General features: G+C 37.1%; 2 protein-coding genes across 2 annotated transcripts in view; both read left to right on the top strand.

Moving 5' to 3' along the window:
• Nucleotides 1-26,679, top strand: part of LOC116127900 (ATP-dependent DNA helicase Q-like SIM) — a 79,754-nt gene that overhangs the window by 17,484 nt on the left and 35,591 nt on the right. The gene's annotated exons all lie outside the window — the stretch shown is intronic.
• LOC116127998 (ATP-dependent DNA helicase Q-like SIM) overlaps nt 1-26,679 on the top strand; it is a 57,757-nt gene that overhangs the window by 3,938 nt on the left and 27,140 nt on the right. The window contains exon 2 of the mRNA XM_031413666.1: nt 21,625-21,725. The gene's annotated coding sequence lies outside the window, so the exon portion shown is untranslated. The remainder of the gene's footprint in view (nt 1-21,624; nt 21,726-26,679) is intronic.

Raw genomic sequence — 26,679 nt, 5'->3', positions numbered from 1 at the left:
CCCTTGACTCTTGTGTCCTAAAGAAGACTTATCTGTTATTTTTTATATGGCTTTAGTTGTGACATGTAATCAAAAGCAATGTATGGATGAATAGTTTCCACTTTGTAATAACTCAACTTCAATGTTCTTTATTCTGTTTTCTGGTCACTTCTATTTTTTACAGTTGCCTGTGGTGAATTTTATGGGCATTCTCCTCCTGAAGAATGGGATACATGTGGGTCATCTAGGATAACTGATCCACCTGATAAGCTGGAAGAAAGAGGACGAATCATCAAAGAGCCTTTAGAACAAGGGCCAACCATCATTTATGTTCCTACTAGAAAAGAAACTTTGAGGATCGCGAAATATCTTTGTGGATTTGGTGTGAAGGCTGCTGCCTATAATGCAGCTGTATGTATACACAAACTTATTACTTCAGGTCCATTTAGATGATTAATAGACTTAGGTCTGTCTCATTCCAATTGTGGTTACGCAGTGTATTTAAAATTTGACTTCTTGTTCCTCAGTTGCCAAAATCACATTTAGAGGTATGGGCTTTCAGGCTTTGGATCTCATACCGTCATACGGGAAATTGATAATTCCATATAGTCTTATGTTTCAGTTAGTGTTACTTTCGAAAACTAACCATTTTACGTATGATGTTGGGCTGTTCTGATTCTAAAGGCCCGTACTATTTCAAGTTAATTTTTTCTTTTTATTTACTGATTTAAAACCCTATACTTCATCCTTCTATGATGTGTTTTTATTTTTGTAGTGTAATTGGGTAGTAGCCATTGTCCTATTTAACTCGATTCTAGTTCTTCATTTGCATATATAATAACTCATCAAATATAGCTATCATTGGATCAGCTTTTCTTTGGCTTCTACTCATCGATAATAAGTAATTGTTTCTAAAACTACAGAGAATAGACAAAATCTACTTCCACTTGAAAATTTATCAATTAGTTTATCTGACGGTTTTCAACTACTGCCATGGAAATGAAGGCATGAATTACTGATACATCCGTAAACAAAGAAAGCAGAATCCTTAATACATAAACTGATAACATGCTAACTAGACTTGTACATTTGTTTGAGTTGCTTTGCCACATCTATCATATTTGGCATATCTTCTGGTTCAGAACCGAGACATTCGGACACCAACCTTGCAAGAGCTAGCAATTGTTATTCTTTTACCAAACATATTCCCACTCCAACAATTGCCGGATCTATTATCTCATTTAGATTATCAGGTCCAATATTCTCCATCTGAAATTCCTCATTCTTGAGAAAGTTATTTACACTCTGTCCACTCAAAAGCATAAACAGCAATGCACCAAAGCCATAAACATCAGTCTTCTCATTGGAAGTAAACTTCTTATTGGGAGCTACTGCAAGTGAAAGTTCGGGTGGAACATATTCATACCATACTTTTTTCGGAAAAAGGACTTCCAACTGAGTTTTACCCTTTGCAATAAGCTCAGATACTGAAAAATCAAATAGTTTTACAACATATTGCTCATCAAGCAAAATGCTTCCTGGTTTGAGACTTCCAAAAACAATAGGTCTAGGAAATCCAAGGTGAAGATAAGCAAGTGCATGAGATATCTCCATTGCAATCTTTAACTTGAGTTTCAACAATAAAGGTCCAAGACGGGGTTGAGAATGACCCAAAATACGATCAGCAAGTGTAATACATTCAACAGAATCAAAAACTAGAATGAGAAATCGAGTTTCTAAACAACATCCAATCAACTTCAGAAAATTCTTATGTTTCATTTGTGCTGCAAATACAATGTTATTGATGCCCCGTTGGATTACTTCTTCTTCATGTGGGAAGCAAATAGGTTCAAACTTTATAACACAAATCTGACGGTCTTGTAGAAAGCCATTGTACAACCTATAAAAAAATTTATTATTTATAATTAATCTCTGATTGTCATAATTGATAGTTGCTTTCCTGAGCTCTTTATCGGAGAAACTAGGAATAGGATTGCATTTGCCATTACAAGCGGCAATCAATTGTTTCAGTAACATTGCCCCATTCTTCGAATTATTATCATCCTTTCGGGGAAAACATGAACTTATCTTATTTGATCTACCAAAAAAAAACAAAAAAAAAAAAAAAAAACCATGAAATGCTTCTTTATTTAACCACTATTTGGAACATCAAGTATACAAGTATTAGAAAACATGAAAAAAAAAAAAAATTGATCGGTAATATATATATAAGTATATTAGCAACTATAGTATAACTTTACCAAATAATGTTCTATGTATTTTATTCAGAAAAGAATGTTTTGAACTAAGATCATTATCTAACGTAAGAAAATTAATCAAGAGTAAAAATAGGTGAAAGAAAGAGATTTACAAAGACGATGTACTTGTGAGGAAGACCAATTCGTCGCCTGTGCTAATAACGAAATTGTTAAGAAAAAGAAAGGCCTGAGTTTGAGAGAGCTAAGAAATTTTCATTGCCTCTAACCAAACACCCCCTAAGTATATATTTAATTGAAGGCCTAGCTTAGTCATTGAAAGTTTCAAGTGTGAAAAGTTTTGATTAACATATAGGGGGTTTTTGGATCATATAATGTTTTTTTACTTAGTAATAAGATTACCGAAAAGAAAGATTACATTGTAGATTACCGAGCTTAAATGATTATTGTATTTGGTTTTTATTGGGATTTATAATAATATGTGTTTGGTTGATAGTAATAACCGATGTCCTAAATACTCTTTACTAGATGCCCTTTAGATGATTACTAGATATATAATTAAGGGCTTGTTTTTTTTATATCAAACCCTATTCTCTATCCTTTTCCAAAATACTTGTTTGTTTAATTATTTGGGAAATACTATTCTATTTTTGTAATACTTTTAGTCCCCTTAAGTTTATTAACTTAATTAAACACCCCCAGAAAAAAGTTTAAAAATTAACAAAAATAACACCACCCACCCAAGTTGCCAGATTCCGGCAACCACTGTTAGTGGTGGCTGGATCTATCACAACGGCCTAAAAATGACTGAAAATGGTTGTTTATTCACTGATCTGGCCGTCCAAAAGAAATGGTCTTTGTTGACGATCAACGACGGCCAGATCTGATCTTTGTCGGCCGTCAACGGCCAGATCTAGCCATAGGCCGTAGATCTAACCTTTTCAGGGATATGGTCAGAAAAGGTTATATCGACACACCCCTGCCAGATTCGACCAGTCTGAGTCGTAAGGCAGATTCCAACCAGATTCCGCGTGGTGGCCGGAATCTGGCATTGTGGTGATGGGGGTGTTTTTATCATTTTAAAATTGGGTGTTTTGTAATTATTAACAAACGAGGATATTTTCGTTCACATTGTCCACTGTTTTGGGGCAAAATTGGACATAAATTGGATTCCCAATATATTTAATGCCACCCTGCCCCCAAGTAATATTATTCCCGTGATTTACCCCCTTTTTGACACTATTTGTCACTATTTCCGGTAATGTTTTGTACAAAAATGCCAAACCGTAATCTGCTCAATTAAACACAATATACCCTTGTTTAAAAATTTCAAACCGATCCAAACGGGCCCATAATTTAATTATATTTACCAAACAATTTGGCCCAATTAAAAGTAAGTCACCCATTTGGAAATATTTAAAAAAAAAAAAAAAAAAAAAAAAACCCCTACCTACTGACTCGTCATTTCATTGACGAATTCTATCTTGGTATACAACATAATAAACCTCAATTTTAATAATTCAAATTTTTAATATGCAACTCTCAATAAAATTGGCATTTGACTCAAAATCTACTTGCACTTGAACTTAAGAAATAGTTTATTTGAATGTTTCAACTACTGCCATGGAAATGAAGGCATGAATACTGACACATCCATAAACAAGAAAGCAGAATCCTTAATACATAAACTGATGACATCTAGCTAGACTTGTACATTTTCTGAGTTGCTTGCCACATCTATCATATTTGACTCTATCTCTGGTTCAGGAGAGAGACATTCCACACAAGCCTTGCAAGAGCTAGCAATTGTTGTTCTTTTACTGAACATATTCCCTCTCCAATTACCGATCATATTCATTTAGATTATCATGCCAATATCCTCCATCTGAAAACCTTTATTCTTGAAGTTTTTTAGCTTAGTCCACTCAAAACATAAATAGCAATTCGCCAAACATACAACACCAACCTTCTCATTGCAAATAAACTTCCTATTGGGATTTACTTTAGTTAAAAACTCGGTGGAACATATTCATACCATACTTTTCACCAAGGGACTTCCAACTGAGTTTTACCCTCTGCAATAAACTCAGATACTGAAAAATCAAATAGTTTTACAACAATTGCTCATCAAGTAAAATGTTCCATGGTCCGGAGACTTCCAAAACAATAGGTCTAGGGAATCCAAGGTGAAGATATGCAAGTGCATGAGCTATCTCCATTGCAATCTTTAACCTAAGTTTCAACAATAAAGGTCCAAGACGGGTTGAGAATGACCCAAATATGATCAGCAAGTTAATACCCAACGGAATCAAAAGCTAGATGGAACTCGAGTTTCTAAACAACTTCCGATCAACTTCAGAAAATTCTTATGCTTCATTGTGTGCTGCAAATACAATGTTATTGATGCCCGTTGGATTACTTCTTCTTCGTGTGGAAGCAAATGGGTTCAAACTTCATACACAATCTGACGGTCTTGTAGAAAGCCATTGTACAACCTATAAAATGTTTTATTTGTTGTAATTAATCTTTGATTGTCATAATTAATAGTTGCTTTCCTGAGCTCTTTCTCGGAGAACTACGAATAGGATTACATTTGCCATTACAAGTGGCAATCATGTTTCAGTAACATTGCCCATTCTTCGAATTATTATCATCCTTCCGAGGAAAACACTCTTATTTGATCTACAAAAAAAAAAAAAAAAAAAAAACCATGAAATGCTTTCATTTATTTAACCAATTTTGGAACTCAAGTATACAAGTATTAGAAAACATGAAAAAAAAAAAAAAGATTGATCTGTATATATATATAGTATATTAGCTAACTAAAGTATAACTTTACACAAATAAATGTTTTATGCATTTTATTCAGAAAAAGAATGTTTTGAACTAAGATCATTATCTAATGTAAAGAAAATTAATCAAGAGTAAAAAGGTGAAAGAATAGATTTACAAAGATGATACCTATGATGTGGGAAGGCCAATTCGTCGCCCTGTGCTAATTATTGAATTGTTAAAAAAAAGGAAGGCCTGAGTTTGAGAGAGCTAAGAAAATTTTTCAGTTAAAGGAACCATAATGTGATGAAACACATTAATGAACTTTTATGTACATAACCAGAAATCTTATGCCTTGAACTTTCAGTTTCTTCACGGAATATTCACATGTGTATGCCTTGAACTTTTCAGTTTCTTCACGGAATAATTCACATGTGGCTTAAGAGAGAACACGTGCTGTTGATGGCAAATTCATGTACTAAAATATACATTGATAGAAATATATGGACACATCTACCTGAGCCGTCCACAGCCCACTAAATTAACAAACCCAAACAAGGATCCCTTTATTTCTCTGCAGTTTTAGAAACAACTACTTATTATCGATAAGTAGAATCCAAAGAAATTTGATCCAATAAGGCTATATTTGATGGAGAATTTAGCTTTAGAAATATATGGACACGTCTACCTGAGCCGTCCTCAGCCCACTAATAACACCCAAACAAGGGACCCTTTATTCTCTGCAGTTTTAAACAACAATTATTTCGATAAGTAGAATCCAAAGAAAAGTTGATCCAATATGGCTATATTTGGTGGGAAAATTTAGCTGACGCGCCATCCCAAGTTTCGATTTAAGAAAATGGATTTAGAGAAGCTGACGTGGCAAATTAGGATCCATTAAACATGTAAATGGGTTAAAATGAAAAGATTAAACAATATAAGGACAAATTATAATTAATGATAGTTTTTAAAATTTGAAATTTGAAAAAGAGCCCCACCCATTCAAGCGCTTAATCGAAACCAATTAAGGCAAAATCGTATCTTCAATACCTAAATGCATTCTGTGCAATTTCCGGCAATAACAGTCCACATTCCTACAAATTTTCACACCCAAATTCAATCCTAAAGCTTCTTCCTTTCTTAAACCATGTCTACATTCCATGAGGAGGAAACCCACGAAAACCATGGCTGACTTTCACAATGAGAGGAAAACCCAACGCCTCTTCGAATCGTAGAGTCCGGCGGCGCAAGCAGTTCAATGCTGCTCCGGTGGATCTCCGATCAGTGAAGGTGTTCCAGCAGCGGAGACGACGGCGGCACAACAGAGAGAGAACAGAGCAAACAGTTCTGAAGAGGAGAGGAGGTTGGCAAATCCAGGCCAGAAGAGGAGTCCGACGAGAGTTCAGGTGAAGAGGAGGAGGCAGCGGAGGAGGAGCCGCCGAAGAAAAAGGTATTTGTACTTGCAAGACCTAAGATCGCTTAAGCGATCCTTTGTTCGCTTAAGCATTGATGGCTTTTACTCTTGGTCGCTTAAGCTATTTAGGATGCTTAAGAGTAAAGATGAATCGCTTAAACTTATAAATGATCGCTTAACGCTCTTAGATCTGGCAGATGTTGATTCTTGCTCGTACAAGATCTCTTAGTAATATGTAATCCTTAAGCCACCAGAGTAAAATGTGAATCTCTTTACTCTTGGTTGCTAAGCATCCTTTGTATCGCTTAAGAGTAAAAGCGTCGAATCGCTTAAGCGATATAAAGATCGCTACGGATCTATATCTGGGCAGATGTGGATTCTGCCTCGGAAGAGATCGCTTAAGCGACTAAGAGTAAAATCACGAATCGCTTAGCGATCTTCTATATCGCTTAAGCGATTCGTCTCTTAAGCGATTTCAGATCGCTTAAGAGATCTTGTATGAGGCAGAATCATCTCCCCTCGCTTAAGCGATTCTTCCGGAGCGTATTTGTTTATATTTGATTTGGTTTATTTTTTGCTGATATTGTTTTATAATCGATTGTGCAGATTTTCTGGAGCGTAAACTAGAGAGTACGGATTGGAGTATGTAAGCGATACGGTACCATACTTCCATGTGGAGGTGACAGTGAGGTCAATTTGAATGTTTAATGAGAATAACGGGGATTTTAGGGACAGTGAGGATGGTGAAAGAAGATTAAAGAGACTTGTTTCAGTCATTTTTGGGATATGTACACAAAATAGAAAAAGACATTCTGGGGATTGGGAGTGCATTATTTCATTCGCACTCAATAAAAAGCAACAAAAAGCACGAAATGTGGTTCGTGTGGATGGAAAGCCACTACGTTTCGGATGATGGAATATGCTTTGGTGACTGGCTTAAGATGTGGAGAATTCCAGGAGGTAGGAGGAAAAAAGAATAAAGGATAGTACGGAGCCAAAGGTTGTCAACAAGGTTTTAGGGAACACGTCTATTAGGCACATGAATTAAGGACAGGTTTAAAAGATGGTGAGTTTAACGATTCAGAGACGTTCAAACTATGCTTGGTATGTTCTTACATTCAATCCTAATGGCTGTGCCTCACAAAAGCCGTTGATATGATTGGTGAAGTTTTAGCAACTTGAACTTCTTTAATGCTTATCCATGGGGACGGGTATCATTTAACGAACCATGGAGTCCCTGCAAGCAAAAGACCTGGCGTTAAAGCCTCCCAATGGGCCGAGAAGATAGAGCGGCCACGTACAATTTGTTTGGCTTCCCATGGGCAATGCGGTAAATATTAATAGGTTTTTGTTATTTTTTTTTAATATATGGTTTGAATTTGATATGGACTGTTTTTTTACAATGTAGGCTTGAATGTATGAGGCCATCCCTGTCCTGGCTAGGTAGGGGAGGATTATAGCTTCGGTTGGTCAATAGACATTTCCTAGGATGTTGCGGTGGCACGACCGAAGTGTACCCATTGGGATTATAGAAATAGAGATTGAAATTCAATCAGTTCGGGTAAGATTAAGGATTAGCTTTGAATATGCACTTGCTTTAAAATGTCGCTTAAATCTGATTGATTTTGTTTCTTATTGCAAGGGGTGGTCCGCCCTTCCTCACCGCTTGGGGTGAAGCGCAATAGCACTTGTCACATCTTTCCGAGCACTGAGGATCAAAGGGATGAAGGGATAGACCGCCTGACGTGGGACTACAAGAGCACACATGTGAGGGCAGTTGCGAGGCCACTGCTTGAGAATGTGGTTGATGCCAGGAGGATGAAGCCGCAATCGTGGGGAGGGAGGAGGAGGGAGAGAGGGGAGGGAGGAGAGGTTCGTATGCCTCAGCAAACCATACTTGTCAGCAAACCAGTACAACAAGTACCGCTTTGCTGAGGTGTCGAGGTTGGGAAGTCAGGTGGTTGACCTAAACATTTTGTTTGTAGTTTTACAACAGCTATTATGGCAGGTTTGATAAGATGGAAGAGCAGTTGAAAAGGGTGGAGGAGAAATGGATAATGGTGCAGAAAAGTTGTTAGGGTGGAGGAGGAAGTGGTAAGGTGCAGGAGGAAGTTGGTGGGTATTGAAGGCGCGTTGAAGTACAAACCATGCTGAAAAGAGAGAGCCGAAAGAGCAGGTTTGTGAATCACTTTACACCGTACTAACATGTGGAATTAAAAGGAAAACAAAGACAAAAAATTGAGAAGAAGCCAAAATTGAGGGGTGAAAGTTTGCTAGAGGAATGTGGGCAGTTATAATGGAGGAGGTTGAGGTGGAGGCGAAGGAAGCGGGGACGTACAAATGGAGGGAGGGGGAGAACGGCAAACAAAATGGAGTCCACTGTCGATTTGTATACTATATAGAGGAAAGAAAAACCCTTCTATGCCTATTACAATGAATCCAGAAGTGATGTCCTTGTAAAGTGTAAGACCGAGGATTATTCTCGGATTGGTTTGAAAAGATTTTGACGATGGGCAGCTGGCTCACGACTCAGTGAGTTTTTTCGCTTAATTTTTCTTATTTTTGCTTTGTTTTTCATGAGGTATTGTATACTTATCATGTTGTTTTATTTGATGCAGCACATCGATGAGGTATTGGCACTGATGAGGCTACGACAAACAGCAATGTGGATCTACTGTATCTCGATTGTGCCATCACTGATGTGGCCTTTGGCCAACGTTGGTATCGACATATCGCAATTTTGAAAAAGGCCATTGGTACATCTGTAGCAAAAGGAGGCAGCGGAAAACGATCGGGCATAGAAGACTTGGACTGCATCCCTAAGATTTAAGTTTGATACAGGATGTGCAGTATGTAATGGGGGACAAGCCAAATATGGCCACAGTTGGGCAAAGGTTAAAAGTGTTTTACTGCATCATCCTGGTCAAGGAAATGCACTGGATAGCAGTCGTCGCGCTCTTAAGGAAGAGGTTGCTGAAGATCCTTGACTGCACCCAACAATTTGTCGAGACAGGCAGTTGAGCCACTGTCTGTTGTGTTCCCACAGCTGTTACGTGACGCGGGATGTTTGAGCACCTCGGTGATGAAGCATTGACGGAAAAGTGGCCATTCAAGCGCGTTCCCGTCCCAACAAATGAGTCAAGGTAAATTTGTGTATAAAACTTACTAATCAATTGTTCTATAAGCTGATTCTAATGCTATGTTCATCTTCCTATTGCAGTCCTGATTGTGGGGCATATGCCCTGAAATTTATTTAGTTCGACATGCCAACAGCCCATGGACGGATTGAATGACGAACAATGATCATCTTTTGGGAGCACTGGGCTGTTGAGTGCTTTCATAGGGAAATAGATCCTTTTGGTGACCACAACCCAATCAAAAGGTTTGGAACTTGTACTTTGAATTTTGTAGTTTATGTGATGTTGATACTTGGGTTGTGTGCTAATGCTGCGGTGTCATGCTTATATAGAGCTTTACCGAATAGACGGACTCAGTGAACTTTTCAATCTTGCACTCCATAATTTGGGTTCGTGAAGAGAGAAAATTTTTCTCCCCGAACATCCCAACTTTCCATTTAACAAATTGGCCCTGAAAACTTTTTGTTTTTTTGTGTTTTATTTAGAAAAGCTGATGTGCTGCAGGTTTGTCCGGATAATTTTGCAGTTGTTGGCAAACAATAGAGGGAACTTCTCAAACTGGCTGGCTGTCAGAGTAGGCTAACAGGAAGGCATCTACAAAACGGCTGTGGCCAGAGGAGGCATCTGCATCAAGGCTGCTGGCAAGGCATGGTACCAAAGAATGATCTCAACAGTGATTATACCGAATTCCAAAACTTGTCAAAGTGACTTAGGATTTATTCTGTTTTGGCACTATATAATGATTTTAAGTTTAAACTTTCAATTACTTGATGTTTCTTATTTTTGATCTGTGATGGATTCGATTGATATAAATGGCTTTACTTTCTGCTATTCTTTTCGTATTTTGGAGGAAAATGAGTGAGGTCGAAATGTATCACAATCACAGTTATTCGAATTAGCTCTATAAAGACGATTATACATGACCTAAATATGTGTTGTGATTCTAGTTGATATTAGGTTGTCAATTGAGGAGAAAGTATGGAATAATACGTGTTGGTAATTTGAGTTTGTCAAAATCAAGAGAAAAGATGGAAAAGTATATATTGCCCTGATCCGTAAGCGACAAAGGTTATTCAATAAGATCGCTTAAGCGATATTAGGATCGCTTAGCGATATGCACCTGGGCAATTTTGATCTGCCATTCCCAGATATTGCTTAAGCGATACCAACGACACTTAATTGCAAATGGGAAAAAGCCTAAATCGCTTAAGTGATATCGCGGATCGCTTAAGCAATGATGCACCTGGGCAATTGGATCTGCATCACAGATATCGATAGTGATATCAACGATTGTTTAATCGACCATATGAAAAGCCAAGAATCGCTTAAGCGATATCGTGGATCGCTTAAGCATCATGCCCTGGCAGATTTGGATCTGCATTCACAAATATCGCTTAAGCGTATACAATAATCGCTTAATCGACATGTGAAAAAGACAAGAATCGCTTAGCGATATCAAGGGATCGCTTAAGCGATTCTTGTCTTTTTCACATTTGATTCTGCCTTCACTGATATCGCTTAAGCGATATCAATGATCGCTTAATCGACCAGTGAAAAAGGCAAGAATCGCTTAAGACAATTCACTATCGCTTAAGCGATCATGCATTAAATTCCACCAATAACATGATTGCTTAGCGATATCTACGATCGCTTAATCGACAGGTTAAAAAGAAAGCATCGCTTAAGCGATATCTACGATCGCTTAAGCGACGCTGTGTAAACAAAGTTCCTTGACTATTAAACTGAATTTTATGTCGAACTCTTAAACATATAGTTCTTTGAGTCAGTATGAAACATATGTGTAGTAACCATTACGTCATGCTAAACATATATTCGTTCAGTGGACCATGACCGTGATTATATTAATATTAACATATAGTTCTTTGACGTCAGTATGAAACATATAAGGTGTAGTAACCATTACGTCAATGCTAAACATATGTTGTTCTTCTTTGTTTATAACATAAAGGGTGCGTTTGGTTGAACATTTTTATAAATATTACAAATCCTTCCCAAATTTTTCTTTGTTTAATATTTAGGAATTTAGTTTTTTTAATTAATTTTAGCCACCATTAAGTGAATTAATTTCATTAATACCCCCTGAAAAAGTTTAAAAATTAACAAAACACCCCCCCACCCAACTTCCCAGATTCCCTACCACCGACAGCTACAAATACACCGCTTTTACCTGGTCGCAACGAACCTGCTTGCAACGAATAGCTGCTAGCAACGAACATATCTAGTCGCTGTCTGACTATATATGGTCGCAACGAACAGATCTGGCCATAATCAACCGCCAGATACTGAGATTTGAGATCGCTTTTACCTGGTCGCAACGAACTCTACTCGCAATAATAGATTTGGCGATCATTTGAGATCGCTTAAGCGCTCTGTGCCGAGGTATTATGTATATTTTGCCCAGATCTATGATCCTTAGCATCCTATGTATCGCTTAAGCATGTTACCATTATGTACGCTTAAGCGATTTTGGTAAGCGATTTGGGATCGCTTAAGCAATCATTTCTGGAAAAGTGTTTGGTTTAAGAATTATGTTTAATATTAATATAACACGTCACGGTCCACTGAACGAATCGTAAACCTTATATGTTTACATTGACATAATGGTTACTACACCTTTATGTTTCATACTGACATCAAAGAACTATATGTTTAAATATTAATATAATGACATCATGGTCCACTGAACGAATCGTAAACCCTATAGTTTACATTGACGTAATGTTACTACACCTGATATTGTTGCATATTGACGTCAAAGAATTATATTGTTTATATTAATAATGACGATCACGTCCACTGAACGAATCGTACCCCCATATGTTTAGTATTGATGTAATGGTTACTACACCTTATATGTTTCATACTGACGTCAAAGAACTATATGTTTAATATTATATAATCACGATCACGGTCCACTGAACGACTTCATGTTTATGCTTGACATAATGGTTACTACACCTTATATGTTTCATACTGACGTCAAAGAACTATATGTTAGATTTCGAGCAATAAAATTCAGTTTAATAGTCAAAGACTTTGTTTACACAGCGTCGCTTAAGCGATCGTAGATATCGCTTAAGCGATGCTTTTCTTTTTAACCTGGTCGATTAAGCGATCATGTTATTGGCAGAATCGATGCATGATCGCATAAGCAATCAGTGATATCGCTTAAACGATTCTTGCCTTTTTCACATAGTCGATTAACGATCGTCGATATCGCTTAAGCGATATCTGTGAATGGCAGAATCAATGTGAAAAACAAGAATCGCTTAGCAATCTTTGAGATTGCTAACGATTCTTGTCTTTTTCACTGGTCGATTAAGCGATCGTAGATATCGCTTAAGCGATATCTGTGAATGCAGATCCAAAATCTGCCCAAGTGCAGGATCGTTTAAGCGATCCGCGATTCGCTTAAGCGATTCTTGGCTTTTTTCACATGGTCGATTAAGCGATCGTTGATATCGCTTAAGCGATATCTGTGAATGCAGATCCAATCTGCCCAAGTGCATGATCGCTTAAGCGATCCGCGATATCGCTTAAGCGATTCTTGGCTTTTTCACATGGTCGATTAAGCGATCGTTGATATCGCTTAGTGATCTGTGAATGCAGATCCAATCGTCCTAGTTGCATTCGCTTAAGCGATCTGCGATATCGCTTAAGTGCTCTGGGCTTTTTCACATTGTCGATTAAGCATCGTTTGTATCGCTTAAGCGATATCTGTGAATGCATAATCAAATCTGCCCAGGTGCATGATCGCTTAAGGATCCTAAATTTGCTTAACGATCCTATATGAATAACCCTTTGTCACTTAAGCGATACATTAGTCACTTAAGCATCATAGGTAATATATACTTTCCATCTTTCTCCTGAATTTTGACAAACTCAAATTACAACACTTATTAATCCTAATTTCTCCTCAATTTGCAACCTAATACCAAACTGGAATCACCAACAAATATTTAGGCCCATGTAACAAGAATACTAAATATAAAGAGTTTATTAAATGAAACAATCAAATTATTAGGCCATGTAACCAGAAATTAATATAAACATCAATAATTAAAATAATTTAAAACTCAACGGTTGGCCTTCGCAACTCCCGAATTCATCCTTCTTCGAACCTAATTTTCTGGATCTGCATGTTGATTGCTTTTGGCAACTGCTTCTTTTATGGCCAGGTTGCTTGCAAATTGAACACTTATTCATCTTCCGGGAACCTCAAAGGCTGATGGAATACGTTTAACTCTTTTTCTCCCTTTGCTGTCTTCTTGAATGGCGGGTGGATGATAATGTCAGCCATCTCTGGCAACACTACCCACTACTCTTCTGGAGGCCTGGATATATCGTTTTTGAATAAGCTAGCATGTAGTGATCTGTCATATAGAGAGGGGAGCAAAGTTCCATGTAATTCTTGAACTAAAATCCGGCTTCCTTGGTGTCTCAATACTGCTAGTGCATGAGCAAGGTAAACGTGAATGTCAAACACTTTACAGCTGCAAGTTTTTCTACAAGGTTAACTAGAGCATCCGGACCATAGCCGCGCATAGTGAACTCTTGAGCATTAAGAGGATAGCAAACAGTGCATTGACAGTTCCATACATTCCGCAATAATTTTTCAGCTGACGGAACAAGGGTTTGTATAGTAAATTATCTGACTTCGAACGACGCTCATGGAACCACTGCACAATGTCCTTTGGATTGCATTAAAAAGTGCAACTATTGGAAACTCTCTTCCTATTACAACTTCGAATTTATGGACTCGCTATGTTCGTGTCATACATCAAACTTCTTCCAAGAAGAAGCTCTACTCTATCGCTCGAAACCACCATCATGCTCAGATACTTAGCAACTCTATCATCCTTGATTCGGATTGTCTGGAAGTGCTCCTTGAACTCATCAACCTGATAAGCTTTTGCTGCCATGTAGTAGTGTCTGAGGAGGCCAGCACACTTAAACTTTTGTTTTATGTTCTCACCAGGGTGCTCTAACAGATCGTGATGTGCTTGACGATAAATAGTGCAATCCCCTTCTTTATAGAGTTGTGACTATCAGATATTATGCACAACTCGTCATGTCAGGCCCTATCGTACTTAACTGCTGAAAAACCAAGTCCACGACTCATCACCTCTAGTCAACCACACCACCATGCAACAGGATATGTGTGATTCTCGCTGTCCTGTGCAGTGGTCACCAACATATACCTCTATACTTTCCCACAGAAAGCAACCATCAACACCAACACCTTTCTCATGTTTACAAAACCCTTATAGCAGAACCGTAAGCAACAAAAAAATATTTAAACATCATATCCTGTCCCACTTCAAAGCAGTCTTGCTACCTTGGTTTGTCAACTCAAGCATATAACGATACGCTTCTAATACTGCGTACCCGTGCTCTGGCGTGCCCCTCACAAAATATTGTGTAGTGTTGTCTCCTTTTCCAGTCATTTCCATCCCACCCTCTGTGCGCACAAGTCTTTGAATGTCTTTAAGATGGACCTTCCCTTCAACGAACCGACTTTTGACAAATGTCCAATAACATCAGCAACGCTTGTCGATGCTCACCTGAAATGTGTCCCCAAACCACGTGTGTGCTCACAGGTATATGTGCTAAGATAAATTTTTCCGACTCCGCCAACCTTCTACAATAACCCGCCACTTGCACTTTCGGTCATGACATGCAACCGTCACAGCCAATGAATTTGATTTTTTGGGTGATGAACTCAAAATTACCTCTCACGGCAACAAGTTTTAGCTTCCTCACCACTTCCTTTGTTGTCAAATAAATACCCTATGCACAAGCTCTGATCCTTCCGTAAAAACATGAACTGATTCACTACTACCTCCAATTGCCCACTTCTGAACCTGCATAAACGACCATAGTGTTCTCTTCCTCACAATCTACCCTTCTGCAAATCTGTATTTAAAGGAATCTCTACATTGTGGGACATGTACGGGGTCCTCCTCTTCACATTTTCATTCTGCCCCCATCACCAACCTCTTCTACAATGTCCTCCTTACCACCCAATTCACCGTCTACTCTTATTTTTTTAATTAACAAATCAATGGCCTCGTATTCAGATTAAACCAGGCAAATCTCCGCCTACTTCCTCGTTTCCCCTTCCTTTGAACCAACTTCCAACGATTTTTCTCAAAGAAACCCTTAAAATCAGCCTCGAACCATTATCGGCTACATCAATCATATATAACTTCACACTTTCGTCCGACTTTAATATAGCAAAGGTACCTATAATGTTCAGGAACTCTGCTTAAACATCACTTCACAACTATATCACACGCGAGAACTCAAATTACCTCTTCTATTATTCATCAATAACTCATCAAAACTAACCTCTGTGCTCACAGCAATTGGTATAACTTCTTTGCTCTTCCCATCCACTTCTACCTACTTTCTTCCTCCACCCACTCACCAAATATTCAACACCCAAAACAACTTGTCCCATGTGTGATAATAGCCCACTACCTGTAATGCAAGAAAAAAATATTCTTAAATGTGTACTAAGGGTTCAAATATTTTAAAAAGAATCTGCATAGTCGCTTATATGTGTCTGTTGTATCGCTTAAGCGATCATGGTTATTTATATGGATCGCTAAACGATAACTTGATCGCTTAAGCGATCGAGTATAAATACCATGATCGTTTAGCGCTCTTATGCCATTTACTGATCGTTAAGCGATCTCTTTTATACACCAGACTTTTACCATCGCTTAAGCTCTTATGCCATATACTTAAGCGCTTAGTCCATCTACAGTCCCAGAACACATTTTCGGTCATCTCTACCTACAATCAATCCGTCCTACCCGAACAAATTTGTACAATTTCACCAATTTTTCCGTTTTGACTTGCATTACGTCAAACACACACAACAACCTAAACCACTAAATCAAAATCATAACCCAAATGCTATCCATTATTAATCTTTATAATCTAAATATAAAATATAAAGAGGATACACATACTTACACAAATGTCAGGAGGAGGAGAGGGGATCTTTGGCGGAGAAGATGTTAATGGTGGAGGAAGAGAAAGTTTAATGGCGAGAGAGAAGATGTAGAGGAGAGAGAAGAAGAAATGTAGAAGGAGGAAGAAGAAATCAGATGAAGAAGAAGATGTAGACAAGCTAAAAGAAACGACAACCAAGGTGGAGATGCGTTAATGCAGGAGGAAGAAGAGTGTTTGGGTTTGTTTGCAAGAATTTCAGGTTTTTGGGAATATAGTATAATTTTTAAAAGATTACATAATAACTTCTTAATCCTAATTAAATACTAATCAGTTTAATTACCCTTAATCAATAATATATGCTATTTAGTTAAAACTTTAAAATTTGATAGCCTTTTAAATAAACTCAAACTTCAGATGTCCTTTTAATAACTGCCATATATGCAATAAGAAAAGAGTTAAGTAGGAGACTGGCTACTACCCATTTGCCCCAACAATGCATCATCAAAATCTCATATGATGATGCTATTGTAGGGACACTAAACGACAAAAATTCGTGGAGAAGCCAAACCTCAGATGTTTGTCAGTATAATAAGGGAGCATGCTTACATGATCTATTTCATCTCATTCTTCACATGTTTTTTTTTTAAGACTGAAAGATGAATTTTGACCATTTTTTTATATGATGACAGTCCCAAAATTTTTGGCAACCGATTTGCTATTGCTATGTGGCGAGGTCTTGCTCGAATCTTGGAAAGTAAAGGATATATCGGGAAGGAGATGATTTGGTATGCTGTCAAATTAACTTTTCTCTCTCCTAGACTAATTTCTGGTCCATTATTCATTCACTCTAGAGTTGTTAAGCATAGTTTCCTGGCAGTAGCTGTACGTAATTGCGACTAGATGAATTTTTATAGTTCAAGAGCATTTTGTCTTGGCATGTATTACTTATTCAGTTTGTATGCTTTCGTATCTGTTGAAGTATGAATCTTTTGATAGAGGATACGAAAAGATGGCGATAGGGAATGAACGCGGTTACAGAAAATAGTGCCGTGGCATGACCCAAGAATTCAATTGAGATAAACTCAAATGGAAGTTATTTTCAGTTTTATTACTTTTTAACTTCTTGTAACTGTTGTTGTCAGTTATCCCTAAAACTTATAATTACCCTTTGATTAATGGGCTTTGGGTATAATTACAAGAATTATTAACAAGAAGCTTTAGCAGCTGAACGGTATGGGAAATTAGGAGAATCAGTAGCCCTTTATTTAATTTTTTTCTCAAGAAAACATGTTACAGTAACAATTAAGCAGAATTCTGCTTGACATTCATCCTAATTGGTTAGAACACAATAACTTTACCTTTTTGCAAAAAATTCTTGTAACTTTATATCTCCTTTTTTCACTCCTGGTTTGTGAAGATATCTTAATTGCTTAGAGAATGACTTGTGCTCTAAAATCTAGATTACAATTTCCTTTTTCTAAGTGGATTAAATTTAATATTCTCTGTCAGCAGCTCTATATGCAAATTTGTTGTAGAGCACCAACACTTTGCCAAGTTAAGAAGTGAAGATCAAACCAACAAGCGTTATTATAAGGTTATTGATTGACTTGGACGACATACTCTTGTGTCGTGTGTGCACAGACATGGACATGTGATATTATAGTGAACGATCAGGGAACAGATCACACCGTCAAGGGTTCGTTCACTGATATGAGCGTTTGATTAGAGAATCAGCCAAAATCAAGCGGCTTTTAAGGGAACGCACTGTGTTCGATGTTAAGCGCCTTATTGGAAAAGGTTTGATGATCTTGAGTGAAAAGAGATAAAGTTCTTCCCTTATAAGGTTGTGAACAAGAACGGTAAACCTTATATTCAAAGTTAAGGTTGAAGGAGACTAAGTATTTGTCCTGAGGAGATCAGTGCCATGACTTACCGAAGATGGAAGAAACGGCTGAGGCTTTCTTGGGAAGAAAATTACAGATGCGGTTTGTTACTGCTCCAGGTAAGTTTTATAGTTATATCTTATTTATGATTGATTGATTATATGTTGATATGTTGAAGTGTTTTGATGAAGACCGATGGGTTGTTTTATTTTGTCGTTTTTCTTGTAGCTTATTTCATGATGTGCAAAAGCAGGCGACTAAGGATGCCGGCACCGTAGCTGGCCAATGTGGCTAGGATTATCAATGAACTGACGGCCGCGGCTATAGCTTATGGTCTAGACAAACAAGGGGATGAGACGAGCATTTCTGTTTTATGATCTTGGTGGTGTTACATTCGATGTTAGTGTTTTAACTATTGATACGGTGTTTTGAGGTTCTTGCTACAGTGAGACACCCACCTGGGAGGAGAGACTTGATCATAATTGATGGACTATTTCATCAATGATTAAGAAGAAGTATAACAAAGAGATAGCAAAGATAACAAGGCTCTGGGAAGCTTAGAAGGGAAGTGAGAACAGCTAAAGAGCATTGAGTAGCCAGCACCAAATTAGAGTGAGATTGAGTGCCCTGACTACAGGTTGTATTCTACATTTCAACCACATGGCTATTCCTACTGTCTTTGCTACAATCTACTTACATTTACTTCAGTGGTCGGATTTTTGCAAGATTTGTCTATAGTTGCACAATTATTTTGATGAATTTATTAACAGCTCTGAATGACTATCAATTGATCATTTACAAAACGACATATGAGGCCAAACAATGTTTTTCTCCCTGATATTGTACTCCACATGTTGTAACCGGATAAAAAATTTGAAGTGTCATACCCTAGTATTGATTTTGGGTGTGCGGGGGTAGAGGCGCTCTGTTAGTCTTTATATTGTTTTCTGCTTATGTGGTTGATTATCCCTGCACTGTCTTCGTTGGCTCCTTAACTGTTATATCTACTCTTTTCATTCAACTACCTAATTCTTGTATTAGATGGTTAGTGTTATCTCAATTTTTTTAAAGATATATTCTACTGTTTCAGGCGATTGTCTGTGTTGCGAGAGAACTTCAGTGCTAACTGTTTAAAATTTTTGAAATCTGATATTCCACTGATGGCATTGACTGCTACTGCCACAATTCAAGTTCAAAAAGACATTCTTAAGTCACTATGCATGTCAAAGGAAACAAAGATTGTAGTCACTTCCTTATTTCGTCCAAATTTAAGGTTCTTGGTGAGTTTTTTGTTATTCCCGTTTGGATTTCAGGGGTATCAATAACTCTTGTTTTACGGAATTCTATATTTCTATGTTCCATGTTCCATGTTTTCTCCGAGTGTAGCTTGCTTTTTTGGGGTGGAAGCCCGAACGATTATAACTTGCTGCTATTTGCAGGTAAAGCATAGTAGAACATCTTCACCAGCTCCTTATCAGAAGGATTTCTGCCAGCTGATAGACACATATGTCAGAAAGGGAAAGACCGGTGAGATGAAAAAAACTATTATCATACCAGAGTTAGATGATCAATCTGATAGCTCGTCCAGCTGTGACACATCTGGGGCAGATAGAATTTCTCCAATCTACAACCTTGAGGATGGAGATATTGATGCAGATAATGATGAAATAACTTCTACAAGGGAAAAAGAAATGTCAGTAGAATATCTGGAAAATGATGTTGACATCTTTCAGAGTGTGGATGATTGGGATGGTACCATTTTCTCCCTTGTCTTGAGGTTTTTTTTTTTTTTTTTCTATGGTTAAACTGTATTCATTGGCTTTAGTTGTGACATGTAATCAAAAGCAATGTATGGATGAATAGTGGAAACTTTGTATTAACTCAACTTCAATGCTCTTGATTCTGTTTTCTAGTCACTTCTATTTTTTACAGTTGCCTGTGGTGAATTTTATGGGCATTCTCCTCCTGAAGAATGGGATATATGTGGGTCATCTAGGATAACTGATCCACCTGATTAGCTGGAAGAAAGAGGACGAATCATGAAAGAGCCTTTAGAACAAGGGCCAACCATCATTTACGTTCCTACTAGAAAAGAAACTTTGAGGATTGCGAAATATCTTTGTGGATTTGGTGTGAAGGCTGCTGCTTACATGGCAGTTGGTATGTATACACAAACTTATTACTTCTAGTCCATTTAGATGATTAATTACTTAGGTCTGTCTCATTCCAATTGTGGTTAGCGCAGTGTATCTAAAATTTGACTTCTTGTTCCTCAGTTGCCAAAATCACATTAAGGCGGGTTCACAATGAATTACATGAAAACAAGCTTGAGGTATGGTACTTCAGGCTTTGGATCTGATACGGAAATGTGATAATTCCGTGTAGTCTTTTGTTTCAATTGGTATCACTTTTGAAAACTAACCATTTGTGATGATGTTTGGCTGTTTGATTCTAAAGGCTCGTACTTTTTCAAGTTAATTTTTTTTTCTTTTTATTTACTGGATTTAAAACCCATACTCTTCATCCTTCTATGATATGTTTTTAGTTAGTAGCGTAATTCAATAGGAAAATAGAATTTATGACACTGAAGTTTTGCCAATTCCATCCAGGTTTTGATTGCAACGATTGCTTTTGGAATGGGGATCGACAAGTTAATGTTCGAAAATCATCCACTACGGTTGGCCACAGGTTTATATTTAGGTATAAGTGTTGCTGCAAAATGTTATTGGAAGCTGTTATTCATTTTTAGTGCACTTATGATTTAGCTGCGAATAAATTCTTGCAATTGTTGGTTTCTAAGGCAATCAGTAGTTTACATTCCAGTTTTGGAACTTGCATAACAATTGCTTCCACAAATTATTCTTGCTATTCAGTTGTTCAGTCTTGTGAGCTTCCTGTAATCGTAATCTATTTGCAGAGTGTTGAAGCTTATTATCAAGAAGCGCGGCTGGAGGGATAGGGAAATTAGCACGAATGCAGTAAGCCCTTTATTTAATTTTTTTCTCAAGAAAACATGTTACAGTAACAATTAAGCGAATTCTTCTTGACCAGCCTTCCTAATTGGTTGGAAACAGATAACTTTATTTTTTTTGCATAAATTCTTGTAACTTTATATCTCCTTTTTTCACTCGATGTTTGGAAAGTTTATTTGTATTGCTTAAGAATGACTTGTGCTCTAAAATCTAGATTACAATTTTCTTTTTTCTAAGTGGATTAAAGTTAATATTCTCTTCAAGCAGCTCTATATGCAAATTTGTTGAAAGCACCAACACTTTTGCCGAATCGAAGAAGTGAAGATCAAACCAAACACGGCATATAAGATGCTATCTGATTGCTTCAGGTTTGCATTAAAAATACATTTCTTTACTTTATTGCGTGTCCATTTTGTTTTGAAGCTTATATTGAGATTCATGTTGACTTGCAGATATGGAATGAATACTCATTTGTCGAGCTAAAATGCTTGTGGAGTACTTTGGGGAGGACTTTGGTCATGACAAATGCTAATGTATGTATATTTCTTTTGTTTTTAGTTCTTCTTTTTAATATCACAGTGAATCCACTTCTGTATTGGGTTAACCAAGGCTTCTCTCCTTTAGTTAGAATCTTGAAATATTAAGAAGTGAGATTTATAGTCTTCTATATTGTTATTCTCTTTCTAATACGTTGGATAGATATATGTCTAGATCTTGTAATTATGCTATCATATCGTATCACATCTGAGGTGAGTCTGATAAATAAAAGCGAGTTTTATTTTGAAAAGGTAAAAAGAGTTGAAGCCTTTGTATGCAGGTGTGAGGTGTGTGTAATGGACCTCCTGTAATGCAGAATTTGAAAGAGGAAGCAAATTTTGATGCAGGTTTTGCTTCTTATAGTGTAGTGTTTGGTGGTTGTCTTCCTATACCTTGCAGCTTTATCTTTCTGTTACACGTGAATCCATGCATAACAGCATAATCTCATCTTTGGAAGTTGTTGTCATGGGCCAAGTTCAATACTTACATAGATGCTTGGACATTATTTTGCTATGATTTCCAATTTTTTATGTCAAAATTCAGGTTTGGAAAAATTCTGCGGTTGGCTCATATGATATGAGTTATGTGTAGTGACATTAGACGACCAAAATTCATGGAGAAGCCAAACCTCAGGATGTTTGTCAGTAAAATAAGGGAGCAGGTGTTACATGTCTATTTCATCTCATTCTTCACATTTTGTTTTTTAAGACATGAGATGAATTTTGAAAAGTTTTTATGTGATGACAGTCCCAAAAATTTTTGGCAACCGATTTGCTATGGTGGCGAGGTCTTGCTCGAATCTTGGAAAATAAGGATACATCAGAGAAGGGATGAGAAGGTATGCTCTCAAATTAACTTTCTCTTCTCCTAGACTAATTTCTGGTCCATTCATTCTCTACTGAGTTGGTAAGCATAGTTTCCTGGCCGTAGCTGGTACATAATTGCGATTTTTATGGTTCAAGAGCATTTGTCTTGGCATGTATCACTTACGCAGTTTGTATGCTTTCCTATCCTTCTATGCGTGCATATGAATGCTTACGTTTTTAGCCAATCTACTCAATTACACTGTTATTTGCAGATCCACGTTCAGATTAAATTCCCAGAGCCAACAGAACTTGGACTGGAGTTTCTGCAATCAGACAATGAGCAAACTTTTTACGTTTACCCTGAATCCGACATGCTGCTCTCTGCAAGCGAATGCAAATCTTATTCCAGCTTCTCAGAGTGGGGAAAAGGTTGGGCTGATCCTGAGATTCGTCGCCAGCGCTTAGAGAGTAGGCGATCACACAAAAAACCACGAAAGTCAAGAAGACGAAAGTCTAGAAAATCTAACCCGGAACCGGGCACCGTTAGAAATAGATTAGCTGCAAAACTCTCAAAAAAGAAGTCGTGAATCAAAGTCATCAGAGTTTTAGTTTTTTTCTGTACAATGTATGTGTAGAAACAATGATTAGCTTATAACCCTTCCTTTTTGTTAAAGCTCTGAAGATCAGATTTTGATGATGCATTGTTGGGGCAAATGGGTGGTACCGTAGTAGCCATTGTCCTATTTAACTCAATTCTAATTCTTCATTTGCATATATAATAACTCATCAAATATAGCCATTGGTGGATAAACTTTTCTTTGGATTATACTTATCAGTAATAAGTAATTGTTTCTAAAACTGCAGAGAATAGACAAAATCTACTTGCACTTGAAAATTTATCAATTAGTTTATTCGAAGGCATGAATTATTGATACATCCATAAACAAGGAAAGCAGAATCCTTAATACATTAACTGATGACATGCTAACTAGACTTGTACATTTGTCTGAGTTGCTTTGTCACATCTATCATATTTGGCCTATCTTCTGGTTCAGTAGAGCAACATTCGAACACAAGCCTTGCAAGAGCTAGCAATTGTTTTTCTTTTACTGAACATATTCCCTCTCCAACAATTGTTGGATCTATTATCTCATTTAGATTATCAGGTCCAATATCCTCCATCTGCAAACCTTTATTCTTGAGAAAATCTAATAAGCTCTGTCCACTAAGAAGCATAAACAGCGATGCACCAAAGCCATAAACATCAACCTTCTCATTGCATAAAAAGCGATGTACCAAAGTCTTCTTATTCTGATCCCTTGCACGTACATACTCAGGTGGATCATATTCACACCCTACTTTTGTCAGCCAAGGGATTTCCACGTGAGTTTCGCCCTCTGGAATAAACTCAGATACTGAAAAATCAAATAGTTTTACAACATATTGCTCATCAAGTAAAATGTTCCATGGTGCGAGACTTTGAAAAGCAATAGGTCTAGGGAATCCAAGGTGAAGATATGCAAGTGCATGAGTTATCTCCACTGCAATCTTTAACCTGTGTTTCAACAATAAAGGTCCAAGATGGGGTTGAGATTGACCCAAAATACGATCAGCAAGTGTCATACATCCAACGGANAGAAGCATAAACAGCGATGCACCAAAGCCATAAACATCAACCTTCTCATTGCATAAAAAGCGATGTACCAAAGTCTTCTTATTCTGATCCCTTGCACGTACATACTCAGGTGCATCATATTCACACCCTACTTTTGTTAGCCAAGGGATTTCCACGTGAGTTTCGCCCTCTGGAATAAACTCAGATACTGAAAAATCAAATAGTTTTACAACATATTGCTCATCAAGTAAAATGTTCCATGGTGCGAGACTTTGAAAAGCAATTGGTCTAGGGAATCCAAGGTGAAGATATGCAAGTGCATGAGTTATCTCCATTGCAATCTTTAACCTGTGTTTCAACAATAAAGGTCCAAGATGAGGTTGAGATTGACCCAAAATACGATCAGCAAGTGTCATACATCCAACGGAATCAAAAACTAGAATGGGAAATCGAGTTTCTAAACAACATCCGATCAACTTCAGAAAATTCTTATGTTTCATTTGTGTTGCAAATACAATGTTATTGATGCCCTTTTGGATTACTTCTTCTTCTTCCAGGAAGAAAATGGGTTCAAACTTCATAACAGAAATCTGACGGTCTTGTAGAGAGCCATTGTACAAGTTATAAAAAGCTATATTTGTTAGAATTAATCTCTGATTGTGATAATTAATTGTTGCTTCCCTGAGCTCTTTCTCACAGAAACTACGAATAGGATTACATTTGCCATTACAAGTGGCAATCAATTGTTTCAGTAACATTGCACCATTCTTCAAATTATTATCGTCCTTTCGGGGAAAACATGAACTCATCTTACTTGATCTACAAAAAACCCATAAAATGCTTTAATTTATTTAACCAATAATTTGGAACATCAAGAATACAAGTATTAGAAAACATGAAAAAGAAAAAAATTGATCCTATATGTATATAAATACATTAGCTAAATTAGTATAATTGTACACAAATAAATATTCTATGTATTTTATTCAGAAAAATAGAATGTTTTGAACTAAGATCATTGTCTAATGTAAAGAAAATTAAGTGTAAAAATAGGTGAAATAGAGTAGCAATGAAAGTAATCATACAGGCAGAATTAATTAACCAAAAACAAAGGGATTTACAAAGATGATGTACCTGTGATGTGAGGATGGCCAATTCGCCTTGTTAAGAAAAAAGAAAAGCCTGAGTTTGAGAGAGCTAGGGAAATTTTTCAGTTGAAGTGGACCATAAAATCTGATGAAGCACAATTAATGGACTTTTATGTACATAACCGGGAATCTTATTCCTTGGAAGTCACTGCCCTTGACTCTTGTGTCCTAAAGAAGACATGTCTGACTAAGCACAATTAATGGACTTTAATGTACATAACCGGGAATCTTATTCCTTGAAAGTCTCTGCCCTTGACTCTTGTGTCCTAAAGAAGACTTATCTGTTCTTCACATCATCTTTGGGTGGGTACATGTGGCATAGTAATACTAGGTCGACAACTCAATCTCACAATCTCCTCTGACAACCCTTGATGTAATAGTTTGTAATTAGTTAGTTTGTAAATAAGTAAACAGGACCCATAGCAAGCAGACGGACCCATTGGCAAGTTAACTACTTACAAGCTATCACGTTAATAGTTGTGAGATTGAGTTGTGGATTTAACATTACTCTTAATTAGAATTATATGGATACACTTACTTGAGCGGTTCATAGCCTATTAAATTAACAAACCTCCAAACAATGCCCCTTTGATAAATGGGCTTTGGGTATAAATTAGCAAACCCCCATACAAGAAGCCCTTTGATAAAGGGACTTTGGGTAGAGCCTTTTATAAATAGGCTTTGGATAGAACTCACCCCAAAAGCTAGTTTAAAGGAGAAAAACTCAATCATATATATACATCATAATAACCCACTAAATTGGTGATATAGGACAAAAGGCAAATACAACTTGTAAGAACTACATCAACAATTTATATATATATAAACCTTATGGCCACCTACCACAATAAAATTGTGGCTTATCTAGTCTTTTGGGTTTGTAGAGTGTTTAATAGACCCTGGAGATTAATTGAGGTGCATGCAAGCTGGCCAGACACCCTGGTTACCAAATAGAAAAAAAAAAAAAATTGATGGAGGAAGCTTTTAAGTAAATGAGAAGGAAGAAGGAGAGGTAATATGAAATGCTTACAGAATACATGAAAGATATACTTCCATAACAATGAAATCCAGATTTTTCATATATAAATTGAGATTCTAGCTAGACTTATATATTTGTCCTAGTTGCTTTGCCACATCTATCATATTTGGCCTGTTTTATGGTGCAGATAAGCATCATTCAGAGGCAAGCCTTATCAAAGCTAGCAGTTGCTCTTCT

This window comes from Pistacia vera, unplaced genomic scaffold (assembly GCF_008641045.1).
Source record: "Pistacia vera cultivar Batoury unplaced genomic scaffold, PisVer_v2 Contig196, whole genome shotgun sequence".
Classification (NCBI taxonomy): Eukaryota; Viridiplantae; Streptophyta; class Magnoliopsida; order Sapindales; family Anacardiaceae; genus Pistacia; species Pistacia vera.
Note: the sequence above shows the minus strand (reverse complement) of the source record. Positions and strands in the feature narration are given on the sequence as shown.